We start from the raw sequence: 24,143 nt of genomic DNA on the forward strand, positions 1-24,143 counted from the left end.
ATCTTCAGCAAGTCACCCTCATACAAGTAATTCCCTTGAATTACTTTCATGGGAACTGCATGCAATCCAGGGCTATATGAAACTGGAAAAAGGCCAGATTTGACCTAGACCCTTTTATGCAGGTGCAGAATATTGTGAGCAGGTGTTATAGGTCTCCCTACCAGTGCACAGAAATTATGAGTCTGTTACAACCCCCCAGCCACAGAGTTTTGGCTCTTTTGCTTTAGCAGCTCATGCTTTTAGTTGTGGAGGTCCCCAGTTCTATCCCCAGTGTGTCTGCCAAGAAGGCAGCCATCATAATCACAGCAGAGAATCAATTTCAAGCAGGATGAGAAACTGCACGTTATATAGCCAGAGTGAAATCATTACATATTCATCTGCAACGTTGCTTGACCCTGCAGGGCAACATGAAGCAGTTCACACAAAGAATGACTCCAGAGTTTCTACAAAAGGGGTCCTGATCATATAATTGGAGGTGCAGCATGCTATTTACGGCAGCAGCAAGGACGACTGCATCTCCTTTTATTGCAAATGAGATATAGGCTTGGGTTGAATAAATAAGATTGATGCTGGAACGATAAGTGGAGTTTAAGACTCCATTTAACACTCATAATGGTTACAGTAGGTTGAATCAACAAAGCAGCTCTCTCACCACACCGGCCAAGAGTAAGCAGGAGTTATAGAGCAGTGCTGCTTCCTCCCAGACAGGGAGCAGAAAAAGCTTTGACACCTCAACCCCTAGCAATATACAGAAAGGAGGAACAGTTTTGTGAGGACTGGAGAGCTTACTTCCTTTGCTGTTTTGCCAGAAAAGATGAGATTCTGATGTGTTGTGCTGCCAGCTGAAGAATCTTACTGCTATTATTTCTGCTCCTTGCAGTATGGCAGGGCCTGAACTGGAACACCAGCTCCAAACTGCCTCTCGCTTTGGGGGAGTTTTTAGTTTACATACAAGCTTCATGACTGGAGACAGTCTCTCCTACAAAAAAATGACTGGTGTAGGCTGTGGCTGTCTTGGCTTCAATGAAATCACACTGGCTTCCATCTGCTGAGGATCTGGCCCAGTGACTATATAGGTTTCCAGAAAAATTGCCTTTTGGGCCATACATCGTGTGTGTGCTTGTCCCATTGAAACTAAGGGCAGTCAGTAAAATGGCCAAACAACTGAGCGGGCACTGTACTCAAGTCACTCAGGGATGTTTAGATGAACAAGGACATCCTAACGTTTGGCACCACTGACAATAAAAACAAACAAATACAAGTTACAAGCTGCCACCTAATAAAGAGAGAGGCCAAAGGAAGCCGAAGGCTCTTGAAAATAAATACTTCTCTAAACTTGATGGTTTCTTGTCAGAACTTGTATAAAATTACAAGAACCACCCCTAGAAGAACTTCAGTTAAGATTAGGTTTTAAATGGTAAAGATGTCGCCCAGCCGTCTTTATGCAGGCAAAACTTCCATTAAGTTTTTTTTACCTTCCTAAGGATTTCTGGATTGGAGCATTGTGGTATAAAATCTAAACAGGAACTAAAGTCTATCCCTGGTGCGACTCCATTGACTTCAGTGGAATTAAACAAGATGCATTGGACACAAGTACTCTAGACCAAATGATTTAAATTTAGAGTATTTATTCCCAAAATACGTTAAAGGATTTCAGAATTGGACCAATAGCATCTTTTAAGGAAAATAAACAAAGGGACGACGAAAAAATAGTCCAAGTTAAGCAGTACATTTATTTTTATTTTTCATGAATGGGGTGATCAGTTATTCCTCTGCTCTTTTGGATGAATGGGGTGTAAACTGGAATAGAACAAGTTAGTATGAGGAATAGCCTGCAATGATTCAGGTACTAATATAGCAAATAGCAATCTGATAACTGAAATGTTTGTTTGGAGTTTTTCTGGGGGGAGGGGGGTTTAAGAGCTTTATAAATCATTTTTTACTTCCTTAAAATGCATCATCTAACTGCTGGCAAGCATTCAGAACATGCTTAAGAGTTGAAAAATCTGTTTTGACAGTGACTTCAATTGTGACTGAGTACCCCAAAATACGTAATGTGTTGGAAACTTTGACATGTCAAGCCAGTATGCTAAGTAGGTGGTATGAGCTTAAAATCATTTATGAATAATTACTCCGATTGATTTGTACAGAGAGACAACAATAGCAAACAGCGTCTGCTTCCCTGAGACCCATGGTACATGGGTCTAAACTATTAAAGGGGATATTCTAAACTATTAAAGGATCATGATATTAACCCCTTAGTTAATCATTCCCCTTGGCAACCTCACCACAGCTATTAATCTGTTGGATACCATCCTTCTAGCTATACTTATCAAATAATCAGAGCTATGCTTGATATGTTGCCTGCACTCCTAATACATTCCATGTCCTATTTTTAGGTTGTCCTTAAATATAATAGAGCTAGGTAAATGCAGAAAATGTCATTTAAATTTTTTAATGAATTTGTTTCAGCTCTTTTAATGCCCCTTTTATGTTTACTTGCTGTGAACGTTCAATCATCTCTTACCATCAAAAGTGTTCATAGAGAAGGAAATTCAAAGTTGCATGTGTGAATATCCATGGAAACCAAATTTTGAAGTCACAAGAGAGCATCAGCACCAGAAGTCCAAGTGTGCTCATCCCGTTGGGGAAATCCAATTTACCTGACCAATCATAGCAAAGCAATACAGCTTAAATTTTCAGTGTTTGCAATTAATCTATTCTGGGATGAAAAAGGTACCGGTTTGTGTTGAATAAATTCAACCAGAATCTGATTTGAAGGCCATTGAAGCCACTGGAAAGATTCCCATTGATTTCTGTGGGATTTGGATAAAGCCTATAAAGAATACGTTTGAGGCAATCAAAGCAACAGACAGTTGCTTGGTCCATCCAGTCCAGTATCCTGTCACTGACAATGACCAGTACCACATGTTCAGAGGAAAGAGCAAGAAGCCCCACAATAGGCAGGTGTGGAATAATCTGTCCCCCAGGAAAGTCTCATCTCAATCCCTAATAGTTAGAGATTGGTTTAGAGTATGAGGTTTTATCTCCCTCCCAATATTCTTTTTGTTAGCATTATTAGTTACAATGCTGGATACTCTTGTTATCCATATAAATATCCAACCCTTTTATGGACCTTGATAAGTTATTGGCTTCAATGACATCCTGGGGCAATGAGTTCCACAGTCTAATTGTGGATGGTATGAAAAAGTATTTTCTTTTAGCAGTTCTGTATTTGCTGGCTTTCATTTTCATTGAATGCTATCTAGTCCTTGTGTTAGGAGGCAGGGAGAACAGAACCTCTCAATCTAATGTGAAATCATGACACACTCGTGGATAGTCCATAAACTGAAAAAAGGGGATGACATACACGTTATTCATTTTGAATGATTCACTCAGCTCCACTTTTAAATATCACTCACTGTGTACGCTATTTTTCCTATTACCTGTCTAGTAAATGGTAGTATTATAGCACTTCTGTTATGCTTTGTCAGTGAATTTGAATTTTAGTGAGACCCGCTCTCTCCCTCTGATGGATTTGAGGTCTCCACCACTCTCCTGTGCAAAAGGAAGGACAGAGCCTGAAGAAAGGTCCCGAGGCTGATACCAATATACCTCTTCATATAGAAGCTACGTCTAAAATGTATTCATGCTTTTTAAGATGGGGGGTGAATTAGTGCTAAAGGGGAAAATATAAAATTACAAAGTGCATGAGAAGGAACGCTGGGTCCTGCTGAATGCATAATGATTTGTCACGTGAGGATATAATTCCATTATCAATGGCAATTTTTTTTTCTGGAGGCCTTGTTGAATGACACAGCACTCTCAACTCAGATGCACTGGCCAGGTAGACAGGAAAAGCCCCGGGAACTTTTCAGTTTCATTTCCTGTTTGGCCAGCGTGGCGAGCTGATCAGCACAGGTGACCATGCAGAGATCATCAGCACAGGTGACCATGGAGTCCCAGAATCGCAAAAGAGCTCCAGCATGGACCGAACGAGAGGTACTGGATCTGATCACTGTATGGGAGAAGAATCCGTGCAGGCAGAACTCCATTCCAAAAGATGAAATGCCAATATATTTGCCAAAATTGCACAGAGCATGATGGACAGAGACTACAACAGGGACATACAGCAGTGCCGCATGAAAGTTAAGGAGCTGAGGCAAGCCTACCAAAAATCAAAGGATGCAAACGGTCACTCCGGGTCAGAGCCCCATACATGCCGCTTCTATGATGAGCTGCATGCAATTCGGGGGGGGAGGGGGGCCTACCACTATCCCACCACTGTCCATGGACACCTGCAAGGGGGGAGTCTCACGCAATAGGGATGAGGATTTTGTGGATGAGAAAGTTGAGGATAGCGTGCCGCAGGCAAGCGGAGAATCCCTGTTCCCCGGCAGCCAGGACCTTTTCATCACCCTAGAGCCAATACCCTCCCAAGGCGGGCTCCCGGACAATGAAGCCGGAGGAGGCACCTCTGGTGAGTGTACCTTTGTAAATATAATACAGGGTTTAAAAGCAAGGGTGTTTAATGATTAATTTGCCCTGAAGACTTGGGATGCATTTGCAGCCAGTATAGCTACTGGAAAAGTCTGTTAATGTGTCTGAGGATGGAGCAGGAATCCTCCAGGAACATCTCCATGAAGCTCTCCTGGAGGTACTCTAAAAGCCTTTGCCACATGCTGAGGGGAGACTCGTTCATGCTGAGCTGTTTGCGTTTGGCTGAGAGGGATCTTCCCTGATACTAGCCAGGCGGTGGGGGGCGGGGGGTGAAGCACATGTGCTATGTAATGTGAATCGCTTGATTCAGTGTGAAATAGTCTTCCCTTTGTTCTCTAAAATGTATCTTTTTAAATACTACTCTCCCTTTTTTTCCTCCCGCAGCTGCAAATGTTTCTAATGCGTGGAGGGAAACAATGGCAGAGTCCAGGAAAGCGTTAAATGAATGCGATGAGAGGAGGGAGGAGCATGCTGAGAGGAGGCAGGATGCAATGCTGACACTAATGGGGGAGCAAACTGACATGCTCCGACTTCTGGTGGAGCTGCAGGAAAGGCAGAAGGAGCACAGACCACCGCTGCAGCCCCTGTGTAACCGCCTGCCCTCCTCCCCAAGGTTCATATCCTCCTCACCCAGATGCCCAAGAACGCAGGGGGGGAGGCTATGGGCACCCAGCCACTCCACCTCAGAGGATTGCCCAAGCAACAGAAGGCTGGCATTCAATAGTTTTGAACTGTAGTATGGCTTTGTCCTTCCCTCCTCCCCTCATCCACCACCCCACCTGGTGCTTCCCTCTTCACCCACCCCTCCCGGGCTACCTTGCGAATTTTCTCTCTATTTGTGTGATGAATTAATAAAGAATGCATGATTTTGAAACAATAATGACTTTATTGCCTCTGAAAGCAGTGAGCAAAGGGAGGAGGTCGTTTTGTTTACAGGGAAGTAGCGTCAACCAAGGGGGCAGGTTTTCATCAAGGAGAAACAAACAGAACTGTCACACCATAGCCTGGCCAGTCATGAAACTGGTTTTCAAAGCTTCTCTGATGCACAGGGTGCCCAGCTGTGCTCTTCTAATCGCCCTGGTGTCTGGCTGTGCGTAATCGGCCACCAGCCGATTTGCCTCAACCTCCCACCCTGCCATAAACGTCTCCATCTTACTCTCACAGATATTGTGGAGCCCACAGCAAGCAGCAATAACAATGGGAATATTGGTTTTGCTGAGGTCTAACCCAGTCAGTAAACTGCGCCAGTGAGCTTTTAAATGCCCAAATGCACATTCTACCACCATTCTGCACTTGCTCAGCCTATAGTTGAACTGCTCCTTACTACTGTCCAGGGTGCTTGTGTATGGCTTCATAAGCCATGGCATTAAGGGGTAGGCTGGATCCCCAAGGATAACTACAGGCATTTCAACATCCCCAATGGTAATTTTCTGGTCTGGGAAGTGAGTTCCTTCCTGCAGCTGTTCAAACAGAACAGAGTTCCTGAAGATGTGAGTGTCATGCACCTTTCCCAGCCATCCCACCCTGATGTCGGTGAAACATCCCTTGTGATCCACCAGTGCTTGTAGCACCATTGAAAAGTACCCCTTGCAGTTTATGTACTGGCTGCCAAGGTGGTCCGGTCCCAAGATAGGGATATGCGTTCCGTCTATCACCCCACCACAGTTAGGGAACCCCATTGCAGCAAAGCCATCCATTATGACCTGCACATTTCCGAGGGTCACTACCCTTGATAGCAGCAGCTCAGTGATTGCGCTGGCTACTTGGATCACAGCAGCGCCAACAGTAGATTTACCCACTCCAAATTGATTCCCAACTGACCGGTAGCTGTCTGGTGTTGCAAGCTTCCAGAGGGCTATCGCCACTCGCTTCTCAACTGTGAGGGCTGCTCTCATTTTGGTATTCTTGCGCTTCAGGGCAGGGGAAAGCAAGTCACAAAGTTCCATGAAAGTGCCCTTACACATGCAAAAGTTTCACAGCCACTGGGAATCATCCCAGGCCTGCAACACTATGTGGTCCCACCAGTCTGTGCTTGTTTCCCGGGCCTAGAATTGGCATTCCACAGCAGGAACCTGCCCCATTACCACCATGATGTCCAAATTGCCAGGCGCCATGCTTTGAGAGAAGTCTGTGTCCATGTCCTCATCACTATCATGATCATGCTGTTGTCGCCTCCTCGCCTGCTTTTGCAAGTTCTGCACATACTGTAGGATAATGCGTGAAGTGTTTACAATGCTCACAACAGCAGCGATGAGCTGAGCGGGCTCCATACTTGCTGTGGTATGTCGTCTGCAGAAGAGCAGAGTTGCAGCGGAAGCGGTGGATAACGACTGATGCCATGAGAATAGGTATTTATACAGAATGATGAGAGCACCTGCCAGGTGGATTCATGGCGCCAGGAGAGCAGAGTTGCAGTGGAAGCGGTGGATGATGACGACGGTTAGCAGTCCTACTGCATTGTCTGCTGACACTAGTATGGCGTCTGCATGAAAAAAAGGCGCAAAACAATTGTCTGACATTGCTTTCACGGAGGGAGGGGCGACTGACAACATGTACCCAAAACCACCCGTGACAATGTTTTTGCCCCATCAGTCATTGGGAGCTCAACCCCAAATTCCAATGGGCAGCAGAGACTGCGGGAACTGTGGGATAGCTACCCACAGTGCAACGCTCCGTAAGTCGACATTAGCCACAGTACTGTGGATGCACTCCGCTGACTTAATGCGCTTAGTGGGGACACACACAATTGACTGTATAAAATCACTTCCTAAAAATCGGTGTCTATAAATTCAACCTAATTTCGTAGTGTAGACATACCCTGAATGACTGGCTGAACGAGAAGTAGGACTGAGTGGACTTGTAGACTCTAAAGTTTTACATTGGTTTGTTCTTGAGTGCAGTTATGTAATAAAAAAAAATCTTTTTTGTAAGTTGCACTTTCACGTCAGATTGCACTACAGTACTTGAAAAATACTATTTCTTTTATCATTTTTACAGTGCAAATATTTGTAATAAAAAATAGACACTTTGATTTCAATTACAATACAGAATACAATATATATGAAAATGTAGAAAAACATCCAAAATATGTAATAAATTTCAACTGGTATTCTACTCTTTAACAGTGCAATTAAAATTGTGATTAATCGTGATTAATTTTTTTGAGTTAATTGCATGAGTTAACTGTGATTAAATCGACAGCCCTACTTAATCGCAATACAGGTCTACCCTGATATCTTCAGACATGTTGCTGGCAGCATGAGACAATTTACAAAAAAAGCCCTGCAAGCAAATAGAAACGATTTTGAGTACTGTACTTCTAAACTGTAGTAAAAGAGAAGCTTACTGCGCCAAGGTTACTGGTATATGAGAGAGAGAGAGAGAGAGAGAGAGAGAAAAGACCACATGCAAATTATATGTGAGATTCAAGTGATCAATTCACATATCTGGGCCCAGATCTGTCCTTATGGATTAAGTGGCAGGACCTTAGCAGCTATACAGAATCAGGGCCCTGGTTTTTACTTTTCCCCCAAGAGTATTTAGTGGTTAGATTATTATGAAAATGGAAACTAGAAGTGCCCTATGTGGCATTTGCTATTAATTTCAGGACATGCAACTAGTTCTGTTCATGCCCTCTGAAGCACCTGGCATTGGTTCCTGTTGGAAGACAGGATACTGGGCTAGATGGACCTTTGATCTGACCCAGTATAGTCATTCTGATGTTTTTAGTCATTTTAAGCCATTTTTTAAGTTGTATAGATTTAAATTCTAAAGTTATTTTTAAATTTCTACTTCTTAAAATCAGATTCGTTTCTTTGCAGATAAAATATTAAACACTTTGAGATTCACAGACGATCTAAAGAACCAAAGAACAGAGGTTACAAGATGAAAGTAACAAAACATTGCTTTATCATTTTGAGTGTGAACATATCAATTTTCAATTTCATGGCTTGAAAACCAATTTTAATGTATGTCCAGGATGAGTTCTTGGAAAAAGAAAGAATTTGAGAAAAGTGAATAGAGAAAAAACAATTTCAAATCCTCCATGAGGAGAAAAAAAGAGGGGTGTGTGGGATTTGCTCTCTTCAGCTAACCTGGAAACTGAAGAGGAGACAAGAGACGTGCACTCCATACCATTTCTTTTAAACCGAGCTGTGATTTATGTGAGGCTGGCTGACTCCAGGATTGCTGTAGCGTCTCTTTGCTAAGAAAATGAATCTGTGGGAATTAGATGGAGCAACGTGTGCTCAGGGAGTTCCAGAGTTGGTACAAGCCATTGTCACATCTGAAGAAATACGCAAGCATTGTGCATCCTCTATTCACTATAGAATGTTTCATCAATGATCAATACTTTCAGTGATTCCTTTGGCAATTCAATGAAAGCTAAAATAAATCAGCAGTTTGTCTTGGATCAAAGTTTTATTATAATTATTTGGTTTCAGGGTCAAATATTTCCTGAACACTACAGAGATTTGTTTCAGATACCTCTTGGGCACAGCAATCTTTAGGGCTGGTCCCATGAATCACTCGGCATCTCCTTTAAGAAGCTAAGTGTCTTTCATTCCTGTTGATCTAATTGGGAGTCAAAGGCATACAGCACCTCACAGGATCAGCCCCTTGAGCTACTGTGAAGTGTTTTTGAACTCATTCACCTGTTATGTATCTCTTTAGGCCAAGATTTGTGAAAGTGACTAGTGATTTGGAGGTGTCTGTACTTTGGTGCCCAATCTGACATTCCCAAAAGGGGTTTTGATGTTCAGAATTTTCTGAAAATCCAGCCTCTTTAAGATGTGTCAAGTTGAGCACCCAAGATGCTTTTGTAAATCTTGGCTTTTGATTTTTTTGAAAATACAACAAACTCTCAACAGATTTACAGTAAAGTAAACAAGCACCACAAATGAAGAGACCAAAACAATTACTCTGCCTCCACAACGAGTTCACTCATCTAGACCACCGGACGATTCAGACCCACCTACCCAGATCCATTCATGCTTTTTTGTCTCCAAATAAAAAGCGCAGAAGAAAAAAGAAAGCTTTACAGCAGCGGTTCTCAAACTGTGGGTCACAACCCCAAAGTGGGTCACGACCCCATTTTAATGGCGTAGCCACTGTTGGCTTAGACTTGCTGGGGCCCAGGGCCAAAGCCCAAGCGCTTCAGCCCTGGGCTGCGGGGCTAAGGTTACAGGCCCCCTGCCTGGGACTGAAGCTCTTAGGGTGGCAGGGCTTGGGCAGGCTCAGGCTTCGGTCCCCACTCCTGGGGTCCTGTAGTAATTTTCGTTGTCAGAAGGGGGCCAAGGAGCAATGCAGTTTGACAACCCTGCTCTATAGCATGCCCTAGAGGTTAGCAAACTCGGTGTCTGTCAGCAAGAGCGGAGGAGCGAGTTACAAAGCTGAGGGTGACCCTCACTGAGAACATCCAGCCAAACTGGTGCTGGTTTGTTTGTTTGAAAAAAGAGGGTACGAGCTTGAGTGCCTCAGCTGATCTCACCTACGACCACAACACCTGGAAAGCCAGGCACTCCCCTCGACAGCCAAGGCCCGGACTGTTTACTGACATATACTAAGCCCTTAATAATATTCTTGCTTTCCTCTGAAAACGTCTGTGAGTATGAGGAGCTTGGGATAGGTTGTTTTAGACATGGGATCAGGTTACACATATTTAATAGTAATTTTGTTTGAGTATTTTATTGTTATGTTTGTATGGTTTGTATTTGGTGTTTATGTTCATAGCTATACAAGCGATCTGATGAGAGGAATGGGAGTCGCTCCTTCAAGAAGAGCAGGGCCTTCCCGAGGCCTGGGAGCAGTGTATGGGGCTGTGTTCGGAAGTCAGCATAAAGCTGGAGGACTCTACCTGTAGGAAGGCCCCAAGAAATATTAGAATCAATAAAGTTTTTCTTCAGAAAATATGGCTTGTCACGAAAGGTACAACCAAAATAATCAGGTCACTCTGGGAGACAGCACTGTAATAATTGGACTCTCTTTCCCTTAATTAAATTTTCAGCACAAAAATAAATCAGAGACCACTTTCTGTGTGGCAGCTGACACACAGGAAATTTGACAAGGGCTTTGGTATCTATGCAAAAATGCCTTGAGCCTGCATATATGGTAACAGCATTTGAACAGTCATTCAGAGCAGTGCAATTTTTTTTTTTATTTTGCTATCCTAGGGAGCCTGAAGTAGGCTTCATTTACACCAAACAATACCTGAGTTTGCAGCAATTTCAGTAACTGAGGATAGAGAATTCCTATTCTGTCTGATTACTTCTCTCAGAGCTGTATTTAGAAGAGCATACCCAGGAAACTTTCATACAACAAACAAACCAATATGGTTACATTTATAGCTCTGATTCAGCAAGGTACTTACGCACATTCCTAGCTATAAGCAATTTAGTAATCCCACTGAAGTCAATGGGATTGCTCACAGGCTGACAGTGAGATGTGTGATTGCTGAACTGGGGCCATAGTTAGGACCTGGTGTAGCAGAAATGTACCATTTCCCATGAGTGTGTGGAAGCACTAGTGCGGGGTGCAGAGGCTCCTCCCTGCTCAATAGAGGATACCTCCCTTTTCTTGCATGTCTGCAATGTTAAATTAGCCCCTTTTCCAAATGAAAATCTTTCTTCTACTTCTAAGACTCCCTCCTACTCCTCTTTCAATGTCCAGGTTAAGATATGTCATTCTTGTAAGGTCCTTGGTATAATCATATTTAAGAGTGAATTGAGGCTCAAAGATCAAGTGGCTTGCTCAAAGTATACTGTGATACAGTGACAAGGTTAGGAATAAAAGCAGGTGTCTCGCCTCTCTTAACATACTAGGACATTTCCTCCTACAGTCTTAAATTATCTTCCTTTCTCTTCTCAGTGCCACTTGCCAAGCTTCTGCATCCTTCCAACACTCACCCACAATACATGGGTGTGGGTCATGTTAGTGAGGCCCTCCCAGGAGTAAGAGATTCCAATACATTTGGCACAATCTGGAAGATATGGGGCAACACCACTGCTCTGTCACCATGCTTTCTTGGAAAATTTCAGCACAGCCAGAGATATGAGAAAGAGGCATCAGTGACAGCTGCCTGGTTTAATGAGCAGATTTCAAACATCTGGCCATCAAATGTATTTAAAATGTGGTCAAGCAAATTCTCTGATCCCTGGGTCAGCTATATGCCATAAACTTAATAATTTAGATGTCCTTTTTAGCAGCCTAAACAGTTCAGAGGCACTTCATGTGCAAAATGGGAAATTAGGAATCCACCTTCAATTTGAGGGCTGTCCATTAATTTACAGTCCATTGATTTAAAATAGTTTTCAACCTTAAATTATGCCCAATTTTGGGAATGTTAGTCTATGGCATTGATCCTAAATAGTATCAGTTTGTTACTGAAGCAAAAAATAAGAAAATTCACCTTTAGTTTAACTTGCTGCAAGACATATTGGGGAGTTTATCCATCATCCCTTGAAAACAAAAGCTAGAGTACGTCTTGTAAATTGCATTATCCCACTGTGAGGCAGAAGTAAACCTGAATGCAGAAACTTAAAATCACGACTTTGTAATTTGCTAAAACGAAACACACACCTAAAGAATTTTTGTATTTGCTATTTTTATAGCAATGTTCAGTATTAAAGTGACTACAACTGCAATTCATCACAATGAACAAACAGAAAATTGTAGCTCTTTTGCAGTGCAGAAGAATTTACTATGTAAATCTGTAACTTTTTTTCCTGTGAGAACTAAAATACTTGGTATGGTCTTAAGTACCACATTGAATCATGCAAAATTATTAGTTTCAATGGTGAAATTAGTTGCAGTTTGTAGAATCATAATGCTACCACTTATTGTGCAATGCCAAATAAGGACGATCATCTTAAATTAGGCAATGAATTCTCATCTAAGGCTGCTGATTTCAGGCAATGTTTAGGCTTGCTATGCAAACTTTTAAGTCACATGTAGATTGTGAATAAATTTAATAGCAAACTGGGGCTGTTTCCAGCATTTTTGCAGCTAATAGTTGGTTCTCCGACTGGTCTTTTTAAGAGAAGTCACTAGCCTTAACATTTTTCAGAGACTGACTTCAAAAGAAAGGAATTTTTCCTTCTTATTCTCTTCTCGCCATCCAGGTAAGCAGGTGGCAAGTTGTGATCACAGGTACTCACTGGCTGAGAGTTATTCTTTTTCGCTGGTTTTGGTGGGGAGCGGGGGTGTTGTTACCCTGCCTCCTCCAACCTGCTTTTTCATCTCATTCTCCATGTTGTGTCTTTTAGATTCTAAGCTCTTTGGTATTTGTTGATATAGCACCTAGCACAACAGGGCCTACCCTGATTAGCCTCTTGGCACAAATGCAACGTAAGTATTTAATAAGTAATAATAACTGAAAAACCTTTGACCAGCCCCCCTCTCCCCCCCCCCCCGCAGCTGTGTACAGCCACCTGCATTTATATGCAGCAAACAAAACACAAAATAGAAAATATTATGGTAAGATAAACCATACCCCGTGCTCTTTAAAACTGCTTCATATTATAAATCATCCTGTGAAGGTGATTAATGTTGGTACTCTTAAAAAAAAACCCTCCCCCCTCCACAACCCTCCCACAGCTTTTACTCAAGTGAACAGTTCAACCAAACAAAACAGCCCTGGGGCAGCTCAACTAAAACAAGTGTCTCAAGACGAACTGTACTTTTTAGGGTGGAAGAGCAAAATTTCATCACTCACATATATTCTGTGTTCCGCTTTGCTGAGCAAGATGTCCCTGCCAAGTTTGCTTGAATAGATGCACATGGCTAACAACAGACCACCTGGTTTCCACACAATGGACTGGCCACTATGAGTAACTGCCATATAAAGAGACATCACAGTGTTTATTCCAGGTATTTGAAGATAGTGGTCCTTTTGTTACATGGCCTCTCCTGCTAACCCCTTCACTCATTGGCTGGAATGTCATTCTACAAGCAAGGTAGTTATCTCGCTCTGCTTAGCAATACTGGACTTCTCTATTCCATTTTGGGCAAGATACTTTTTACAGACTAAAGGACCCTCCACCAAACTGTGATTATATGTCTTGTCATTATACCCAATTTTATAGTTGGATAAACTAGCACACAGAAGCAGTTACATTTCCCTGAAGTCACAGAGTGAAGCAATAGTAGAACAGAATCCAGGAAACCTGAGTTAGGTCTGGATTTTAAAGGCATGTAGGGGTTGTTGTGACAGTATATACCTGTGTCCACACCCTAAAACACTATTGTAATCATCTTTATACAAAGTATGCCTTGTAATATATTATCTGAAAACATATAATTTGCTGGTTTTTAGCATCCTGATCAAATGTGTCTCAACACCGTATGTAAAGTTATAAGATTCCATTGTGTGATGTTATTAACATGTTCTAAACTGAGGTTGGCAGACAGGTCAGTCTCAAAGAAAGGAATGTGTTCTCTGCTTAATTTTCATTAATTGGGGAGGACTGACCTTTTTAAAATCAGACCATGTCCTGGGAAGCTCACTGCTGAATTGGGGCTGAACCATCAAAACACTGCCTTCCTTCAAATTACAAAAAAATAACCTGTGAAAACAATGACAAGAAGTTAATCTTGTCTTCCTAACATCCCAGTAGCCAGAATCTGGAGATGATTTATTGTTTTCCATTGAAATAATGCAACATTCCTGGTTTTTTCAATTGCAAATGTAGGCGAACCTTGGCTGGGTCAACTGAGATTTACTCTTGAGATATTGGGTTCATTCAAACCCTATGTTCAAAGGAAAACTAGAAAAAAGTAAAGAAAAACAGTTATTGAGAAGCTTGACAAGATTATTTTGTCAGTTTTACAAAATTAAAAACCACCCTTGTTTGTATATTGCAACCAAAGCCTTCTGTCTATACACCCAACTGAACTAGGTTGATTGTGATAAAGTTGGCCACCCCAGGACATGGTTTGCTTTTAAAAAGGTCAGTTTTTCTCAAATGTCTGTTTCCTCTAGATTCCCAATCCAGGGCAATCGGGAATCATGACTGTGATGACACCTGCTTCAAGTTGAGTATGCAGGTATTCACTTTGCTGGTACATGGGTTTCTGAAATGGTATAGTTCAGATTGTTTTGGTGTCACAGACAGACTGGAGGATGTTGATGGAGACACCATAGCACTTCACTTTGCAGAGATTCAGAGGAGCAAGGATTAGCTCATTTTCTATTGGTAGAAATGGGGCTGTATTCTCTCACTAGTCATTTAGTTACAAAAAGGAAATAGAATCATAGACTATCAGGGTTGGAAGGGACCTCAGGAGGTCATCTAGTCCAACCCCCTGCTCAAAGCAGGACCAATCCCCAACTAAATCAATAAAACCTAAGGATAAAATTCCCTTCTCCAGTGTAAGTGTCTATAGTCCACATTAATCCACGCATGGAAATCCTACTGATACCAACTGAAATTCCACATATGGAACCAGTGCTGAATATTCAGCAGAGATCTTTAGGGCAGAACAGAGAATGATTTTTCCAAATTTCTCCCCAAGCCCTATTAAACGTCCTGTGCACATTGTTTCCATTACCATTGTTCTAATGACCTGGTTAGTTGCATGTAAACATAAGCTTTCTCCTTGCTAATTGATCTATTCTTCCTGTCAGATTCATTTAGTAATGCCACAGTCCCACATATTTCACATCACAATCCCTGGGTTGCAACACTATTGAAAGAATCAGGCAACAGGAGAAGGAGGTGATTATAGAGGAAACATTTCTATTTGGTCATCAGCGATGCAAATGGATACTTACAGAGAGAACTCAGGAAAAGTTACCACATTGGTGGTGGTGGGACATAATGTAGAGGCGGGGTGAAAATTACTAAGACCCATGAAAACAGAACCTGCAGATCTTAGGCTAGTTAGAAAGGCTAGCTAAGGAAAATATTCTGGTATGGGAGGATTCAAACCTCTCAGGTTACTCACAGTCATATTATCAATTCACTGACTTATTGGACATTGGAAATTTGTGGAATGGAAATGGCTCTTTGGCTCAGCCTGGGAATTGGTAAATCAATACATGAAAGCTTTACCCCCGCTTTACTCATAATAAACAACTCGTCAAGGTGGGGAAGGGAGAACTAATTCAACATGTGCTATGTCTACCCTACGGACAAGGGGTATGATTCCCCAGTGAGAATATAAATAGCACTGTAGCCATGGTAGAAGAGGGTTGGCAGCAGCGGCATGGTTTAGCTATGCCAAGCACAATCCCAGCTGAACCCCATGGGCACATACTCCACCCAGCTAAGCCATGCGTCTGGTGCTACTACCCATGCTACTGCTGCTGCACTGCTATTTACACTCACTAACTCAATGAGCACTAAGATGAGTGTGCGCATGAGAGCAGAAGAATCACACACCTAGCTTGTACGGTAGATGGAGCCTAAAGTAAGGGAAGTAGACTGTACAATTGGCCCAGGTAGTGCCATGCCCGCCATGCAGGACTTTGGAGAGCTTTTGCAGTATACATTTACAAGCAAGCTCCAATATGCCAGTGCCCAAGCCCACCCCTTGTCTGAAAAGCTCTTGAAAGGAGGTCACAGCAAGGAGAAAGCTTTTGTTCCCTGCGCTGTCTCTCTCACTTTTGTTGTTCTAATTGAGTTTTTGTGCTGAAAATAAATTTCTTTCTGAAGAACAAGAGAAGGGTAGAACAAATCCTAGCTGCCTTCCAGGGAGCTGTAGTCATTTCAACATCATCCTGAGATTTAGACCTTAAAATGAATTATAAATGGACCAATTTTGTACTGCTTAGTGGAAGACCTTGTGCAAGACAGACCTGGGGATTCCAGGTCTCATGCCAGCTGGGACAACTGCCTTAAAGGTAATGTATGTTTTATAACCGAGGAAAGAGATAGACTAGTTTGGGATGGCTTATCTACAAAATCAAGGTGCCCAAGGGCCAGATTCTCTTCACACTTACAGTGGTGTACATCGGGAGTATCTCCACCAAAGTCTTTGGAGTTACACAGATGTAATATCGGTATAAGAGAGTGGAGAGTCAGGCTCCAATGATAAAATCTGACAAAGCATTTCCTTTGCACCTTGATGCTCTGTGTGATCTCTCAAGCCCAGTGTAACCACCATTTTGTGATTATCAATTACAAGAAAACAAATATGGTGCGTCAAAACAAAGATTCACACTTAGGTAAGTGTTGGCTTTGGATTCTCCATGTCTATTTCCATGAGTGTAGCTACAGAGGTGGGCCCTACCTAAAATCCCTGGATGTGGACATTGCAGAGTTTGCTGCTTGGCTCAATATTAGCTCCATGTGTGTTACATAGGGGTACTATATTATACATCTTGTGTGTTAGACCATTACCTGAGTGACAGTTATTGGTGTCCTGGTAGGAAGCAAGCAGTATAGTGCTTGTGGGAAATGATATAGCTCAGGTCATTTAGAAAGAGAAATGCACTATTACTTTTGGATGTGTGCTTCATCTTGGGTCTCTGTCCCTCCTTGGAGTCCCATATTTTGATCTCAGAAGAGTGCTCAGACATTCTTCGGCGAGCTTGAGCAGAGACAACTCCTGATTTTACTTTCCACTCCCATAGGACATTGACATAGGGCAGGTCTACACTAGAAGCGCTACATCAGTGCAGGAAGCTATGCCTCCTGCCGACATAGCACCAGTGTGGACAGCGCTTAGGTTGCTGTAACTTGCGTCGCTCGGGGGGGGGGGGTGCCTTTTTCACACCCCTGAGTGATGTAAGTTACATCGACTTAAGTGGTAGTGTAGACCTGCCCATAGTCTCACATGTTTGATAAATACATTCCAGGCCCAGTTCTCAAAAGTGGTCACCTAAATTGCATTTGTGCATGCAAATAAGCACTTCACAGCAGAAAAGGCAGTTGCTCATCTAACTGCCTATTTACATGTACATGCCAAGCTGCACACGCTGCACAGAAAGCTGTTTTGGAAAAACTGTCCATCTCGTAATGCTGCAACCTTCACTGGTCAGTGACACTTTAAAAGGAGAGATGAGACCAAGACAGCCCAAGGATAGAGAAGGCAACATGATTTAATTGACCTATCCACAACTTGTGTTTAAAATGAACAAACAACCCAGGAATGGATCTATGAGAGGAACCGGGGAAACACTCTGAACAGCTACTTAGCCTAGATCCAGGCTGCACAGAAAAGTGTTCCGAAGAGTACTCTCAACAGGAGAGGCAGGGGGCCTTACAGAGACACCTTGCATTAACGTTTCAAATTAAACTACTTGCTTTGGAACAAGGCTTGCTCCTCTTTCACCCCTTTTTGTGTGACATTACCTCTGTATCAGAAAACTCCCTGAGACAGACAGACTCCAGTGGGCTCCCTGCTCACCAAAACACTCAGCAATCTTAAATTGACCTCACAACATACTTAGCGCCCTGCCGCAGTCTGATGCTTAAAAAGGTATCGCACTCTGAATAAGACCTGTGACATTAAAACTTTCTCAACGTATCTATATAACATATATAATACGGTGACAGAGAAATAAGCTATGTTTTACCGCATGAACTTTATGACCTAGAAAATCAAGCACTTATGTGTGAGTCAGTGCCACTGCAATTTCATATGCTTTGCTCTCCACAGCATATGGTCTGATGGTGCTATTCCTATCTCTGTCCCCCAGAGAGCTGTTTGAAACAGAGAAATAGCATGGTACATTTGAGTTTATAGGGTATTAAAAGGGACTACAGTGAATGGTAGCCAAGGCACTGAAGTGAATTATTTATAGGCCAATTGCACTTTCTCCTAAACTACCCTTCAGATAGGTCAGGCCTTGACACACACTTTAAGATCTTGTTAAGGCCAAACAGAGAGTTGAGGCTCGATAAGTTAATGAAGATATTTCAGTGTTACATAAAATACTGCATTGCACTCGGGGGAAAAAAAAAAGTATTGCACTTGGGTAAAAATCCTGCACAGTAATGTTTTCAAACTGATGTGACTAGGTTCCCCAGTTTAGCGACATAAAATAAGTTCCCATAAAAACTACGTAAGTTCCTTTTCTTCCCCCTTTTAGGGCAGGTTGCTGAATTTCCTCCCTTTAAGTGCAAAGGTCTAAGGGCAGGGTCAGTAGTTTTGAAGATGGGTCAGAGAAGGACACAGCACCCAATTTGCTCACCAGCAGTACCACAAACAAGAATCACAGTGAATCAAGAACCATTCTCTTAGCAATAGCACCTGCCAGGCATAACTTGTCCGTAGGCCACATTCCCAGGGAACGTGGAACCAGCGGAGCAGTGCTGAAAGCTACAATGACATGCTGGATTTTTTTTTTTTTTTTTGTATTTACTGTAGAGTAAATCCTGTGCTTTTCTGGGATAAAGCAGCTCTCAAAGCCCAGAACAAAGCCTGTGAGAGTAGGAGATAAAGTTCTCTTAACAGGGGATTCCCTTAGCCAGTACAGAAACTGACTACCTTTAGGGCCTCCTCTCTCAGAAATCATTCCCCAAAAAGAGCCTCCTTTAATCAGTCAAGGATGAAGAGCGGAAAACTCTATGGAGTCCGTTAGGAATCTTACCATGAAGATTAAGTTTACTGGGAACCACTCAGATACTACCGAGAATCATATGCTACATCACTACAGAGAATTCATCAGAACAAACTGATAGGCAAAGTCAATTCTTAGGGTTCAGCTTTAATGGTAAAAAAGGAATATTCAGCCTACACTTTCTACTGTACCAGGACTTGTGCTAGGATTTCCTGCAGGACTTCTGCAAGCCACTCAGCTAGCTCACTGGCCTGGCAAGGATCGATGCTATGCCAAAGTATGCTTCAGAGTAGGGTGACCAGGTGTCTGGTTTTCGACCGGAACACCTGGTCGAAAAGGGACCCTGGCGGCTCTGGTCAGCACCACCAACCGAGCCGTTAAAAGCCCGGTCAGCCATGCTGCAGGAATAAGTCCCTACCTCTCCTGGGGCACTGTGCTGCACCCCGGAAGCAGCCACCAGGTCCGGCTCCTAGGTGGGGGGCCACAGGGCTCTGCGCGCTGCTCAAGCACCGGCTCCGCACCTGGCCAATAGGAGCTGGGGGGGGGGCGATGCCTGCGGGCAAAAGCGATGCGTGCCACGGAGTCTCCTGCCCCCACACCCAGGAGACAGACCTGCTGGCCACTTCTGGGGCACAGCACAGAGCCAGGACAAGCAGGGAGCCTAGCTTAGCACCGCTGCACTGCTGACCAGGAGCTGCCTGAGGTAAGCCCATGCCCCAACCCCGAGCCCCAACCCGCTGCCCCAGCCCAAAGACCCCCAAACCCAGAGCCCCCTCCTCCACCCCAAACCCTGCATCCCCATCCCCACTGCAGAGCCTGCTCCCCCAGCCCAAAGCCTATACCCCCTCCTGTACCCCAACCCCCAAGTGCCCCCAAACCCAGAGCCCCCTCCTGCACCCCACAGCCCACACCCCTAGCCCAGAGTCCTCACCCCCTCACACCCAACCCCCTGCCTCAACCCGCAGCCCCCTCCCACATTCCGAATCCCTTGGCCCCACCCCCCAGCCTGGATCCCCCTCCTACACCCCAAATCCTCATCCCCAACCCCACCCCAGAGCCTGCACCCCCAGCCAGACCCCTCATCCATCCCACACCCCAACTCCCTGCCTGAGCCTGGAGCCCTTTCCTGCACCCTGAAACCCTCATTTCTGGCCACACCCAGGAGCCCACACCCCCATTTAGAGCCTCACCCCTTCCTGCATCCCAACCCCTTGCCCCAGCCCAGTGAAAGTAAGTGGGAGTGGGGGAGAGCAAGCCAAAGAGGGGGGAGAATGTAGTGAGAGGGGGCGGGGCCTTGGAGAAGGGGCAGGGCAGGGGTGGGGCCTCAGGGAAGGGGCAGGGCTAGGGTGTTCGGTTTTGTGCGATTAGAAAGTTGGCAACCTTACTTCAGAGCCAGAGAACAAATTACTGGTTAAACAGAAACTTAGGCAAAATACTAAAATTAAGAACTTCGTCGGCCCCGTATGGGCTACAGTTCCCAAAGGCTTTTCCCTCATGTCTCCCAGGTAATGTCCTGACCCGGGGACTCCTGCAGGAGCCTTCATACCCTTTGCAGTTCTCGCTTCCTGAGCTATCTTCCCAGAAGTCACTTAACAGGCGTCCCTCCCCTCTCCCAAGGCAGTGGCTACTGCAGGAGACTTTCTGCTCCCTGAAGTCCTAGAGCTCCTTTAAGCTCTTCCTGGTCTTTATGAGAATCGGGGGGCTCTTCAGACTATCACATGGTGGGGGCGGGGGGTGCATCTCTCCTTAAATGGGCTAGTCACCCTTTGAAACCTATCTGCTACAGAACTTCATTGTTTCTGGACAGAGTCACACCCACCCTTCTAAAAGCTGGACGGCATTAACAACTAGATTGTTGTTAAATTAACTCCATGATGAGTCAGCAGATTTTACACAGCCTCTTCAAGCAGGTTTCTGACTCCTGCTGCTAGCAGGGCAAGAAGATGCCTATGGCTTTGGTGCATGGGAGCATGTAGGAGCTCCCATGGAGCTCCTGTGGAGCTGCATAATCAGTCAAAGAAGTACTAATCCTCACCTTCCCCCCCCAAACAAAAATCTCCTTCTGAGAGGCAAGAAGTCATGGTGTTCTCTTCTGCAGCTCACAAAGGGTGCAAATCCCATGCTGCACAAGCTGCCTAAATCCTGCCCCATTCTGCCACACACAGTGGGACTACAATGGTTTCACAGCAGTCAGAGCCTGCTGACACCCAAATCTGGACATAGCAGGATTTGCTAATAGTTGTTACCTCTCGATGATTGAGCCTAGACCAAGTACTATGTCATTATTATTTATAAGGCACTTTGAAGATGTAAAGTTCCACATCAGCACTAATGATCTCAGAAGACCTGGTCACACTTGTTTCACATGTCAATTTGCTGGCAGGCTTGTTTCAGGTTCTTATGCAAGACAAATTAAAGAGCTGTCCCTGTGAATAGCTACACCTAAAGAGAACAAACCAGGCAAGCACACAGAAACTTCAGACATTTAAAAACCCAAGCCAAAATATTCCAATTTGGCATCTAAAGTTAGATGCCTAAACAAAAATGGTATAACTGTAAAAAGCCAGGCTACCTGCCACTCAGCACTTCTGAAAAGTGGGGTGAGAGCCTCACACCTGCTCCAGTCACAATATACTGGTTAACAAAGCAGTAAAGGGACCTGGAAAGTCCCATTATCTAGCCAGAGGAGGATTTCTTCCAGTGTCGGAACTGATGGAGACAGCCATGCCGCTGACTTCTGAGGGCCTGCTCACAAGCCTTTAGCATAGGGGGCATACTGAGGCAGATCTGGAGGAGCCCGTTGGGGTGGCAATGCTGCAGAAATTTGGGGCTGTGCTGTGGCCCACAATGGTAACCTGGGGAGGCTGTCTTAACTGAGGCAGGCCCACAGAGCCGATCTAAATTACTCTTGGAGCAGCCAAGAATCATGGGGTTACAAAGATAGCTAAAAGCCAGCATCGTCCTTCCTCCCCCGGAACTCTTAGTGGCACAGCCTCATCCCAGCCTTTCTTTAGTGGCGCTTAAATACGAACTTAGGTGCCTGGCTTGAGACATTGAAGTTGAAATTTTTGGCTCACGTTTTTGCAGCATAGAAACAAAGAAACTAGCGTTCTCACTGATCACTCAGCAACTGTGCTGTTCACAGGCCTCCTCTAGCAGGGCCATTAGACTGCCAGCAATCAAACCAGAAATACCGTCTCAGCGGTAAACTGGTGATTACACATTTTTATGAGAGTTAATGGCACATTAATTGATTTTATTGCAATTTATGGTATTTGCATAATGATGTGAATCAATATAGATATAGTAACACAGGATGTTATAAAATGTTGAAGTACAGCAAAAGCCCAGAGAGTTTGAGTCACCTAAAACCCCAACTCATTTTTCCCCTTTCATTTCTCTTTTTATAATGTAATTATTTTGCATAGCTCCTGAAGCAAATTAGTAGCACTGGGTCAATGGGATAAATAGCAGTCCAGTGTATTTGCCTGTGCTACCAAATGTATATCCAATATGATCAACTGAAGCTGCCAAATCTTTAATAATATGATTTTTACTTGAGAAATCAGATCTGTCTCTTAGACGGAGGATCAACTTTTTCCCTCCATCCTAGCACTTCCTGGTCAGTTCAACACAATTGATGAGCTAATGGTCATAGAAAATGTGATACACCTCTTGCCTAAATCATTACTTTTCAGAGTGGCTCTTGGCTTATTTGTTACAAATCTTCATGCAATCTCAAAGTGCTTTTTTGGCATAGTATGTTTCCAGCTCACAGGGACTTTTGTGAAGGATTAGTTTTAGACCCAAAATCAGAGAGAGAAGACCTAGAAAAGACCAATTAAATCTATCAAATCCATCCTACTGCCAGTTCGGGATTGTTTCCTATTGAACGCTTATTCCTGTCCGGCAAGACAAATTATTTCCAAAAGTGATTTGTGATTCTGGGTGCTTCAGGGGCCAAATTCTGAGCACCAATCCTATGAAAACCCCTTTAAGGTTTGACTTTCAAAAATTTAGTCATCCAAAATCACAAATCATTTTACACAAATCCTGGCCCTGGTTTACCTTTCAAGGTCAACACACACACACACACACGGCTATGCATTTGGAGTGTCTGTTCAGAGAGTTCTAACGAGGTGGAGGTCAGCTGTGATGGGTGTTTTCAGCAGATCACTAGTCATCACTGCTTAAGACAACTGCTTTCCAAAGGTACTTCCCATTTGTGTTTGTTTGTAGGGATAGTATAGTTAGAAAAAAGAAAAGGAGTACTTGTGGCACCTTAGAGACTAACAAATTTATTTGAACATAAGCTTTCGGATGCATCTGATGAAGTGAGCTGTAGCTCACGAAAGCTTATGCTCAAATAAATTTGTTAGTCTCTAAGTTTCCACAAGTCCTCCTTTTCTTTTTGCGAATACAGACTAACATGGCTGCTACTCTGAAACCTATAGTTAGAAAATGAGTCTTTCTTGCCATTATCTTGTACAGAGTTACTCTGGTGTTTGCTCTCAGCTTCTTTCAGGGATTGCAATAGTGGTGAGATCATACCACTCCGGCCAATACAGGTGCTTTACCCAGTCTTGTCCTATATTGTAAGATGTACTGTAGCTTCAGGTACTCTCTGCATTTTGGTATTCAAAGTATTAGGCAGAAATATAATTAAAGATGGGTATTAAGACTTAAAGCAGTTAAAGGAGGTTCTGTTATCAATTAAGAATTGAGGAGAACTGCATTTTTGTTTCCATAGGTTCCAACCAGTATGAGGCCCCATAATAAAGTAATGCTTATTAACATACGTGTGGGAGCCATAACCCTAATTTTCAATAGGGTACATTGTCTATTAATTCATGATTCTTACCCAAGAGACATCTTTTCTAGATTCTCATGCCCTATCACACATACAAAAACACAATGGGCCAGATTCTTAGCAAGCTTAAAGTGACAAACACTTTCCGGTATGTCTGCACTGAAGCTGGGAGGTGTAGACAGACTCAAGCTAGTGTGCTAAAAATAACAATGTGGATTTTGCTGCATTAGCAGCAGTTAAGCCAGCTGCCCAAGTCCAAGGCACACACCCCTGATCCCCTGGGTCAGAGCTCAGGCCTCTAGCCTGAGCTGCCACCAGTGTTGCATGGAC

This window comes from Chelonia mydas, chromosome 8 (assembly GCF_015237465.2).
Source record: "Chelonia mydas isolate rCheMyd1 chromosome 8, rCheMyd1.pri.v2, whole genome shotgun sequence".
In the NCBI taxonomy this organism is placed as follows: domain Eukaryota; kingdom Metazoa; phylum Chordata; order Testudines; family Cheloniidae; genus Chelonia; species Chelonia mydas.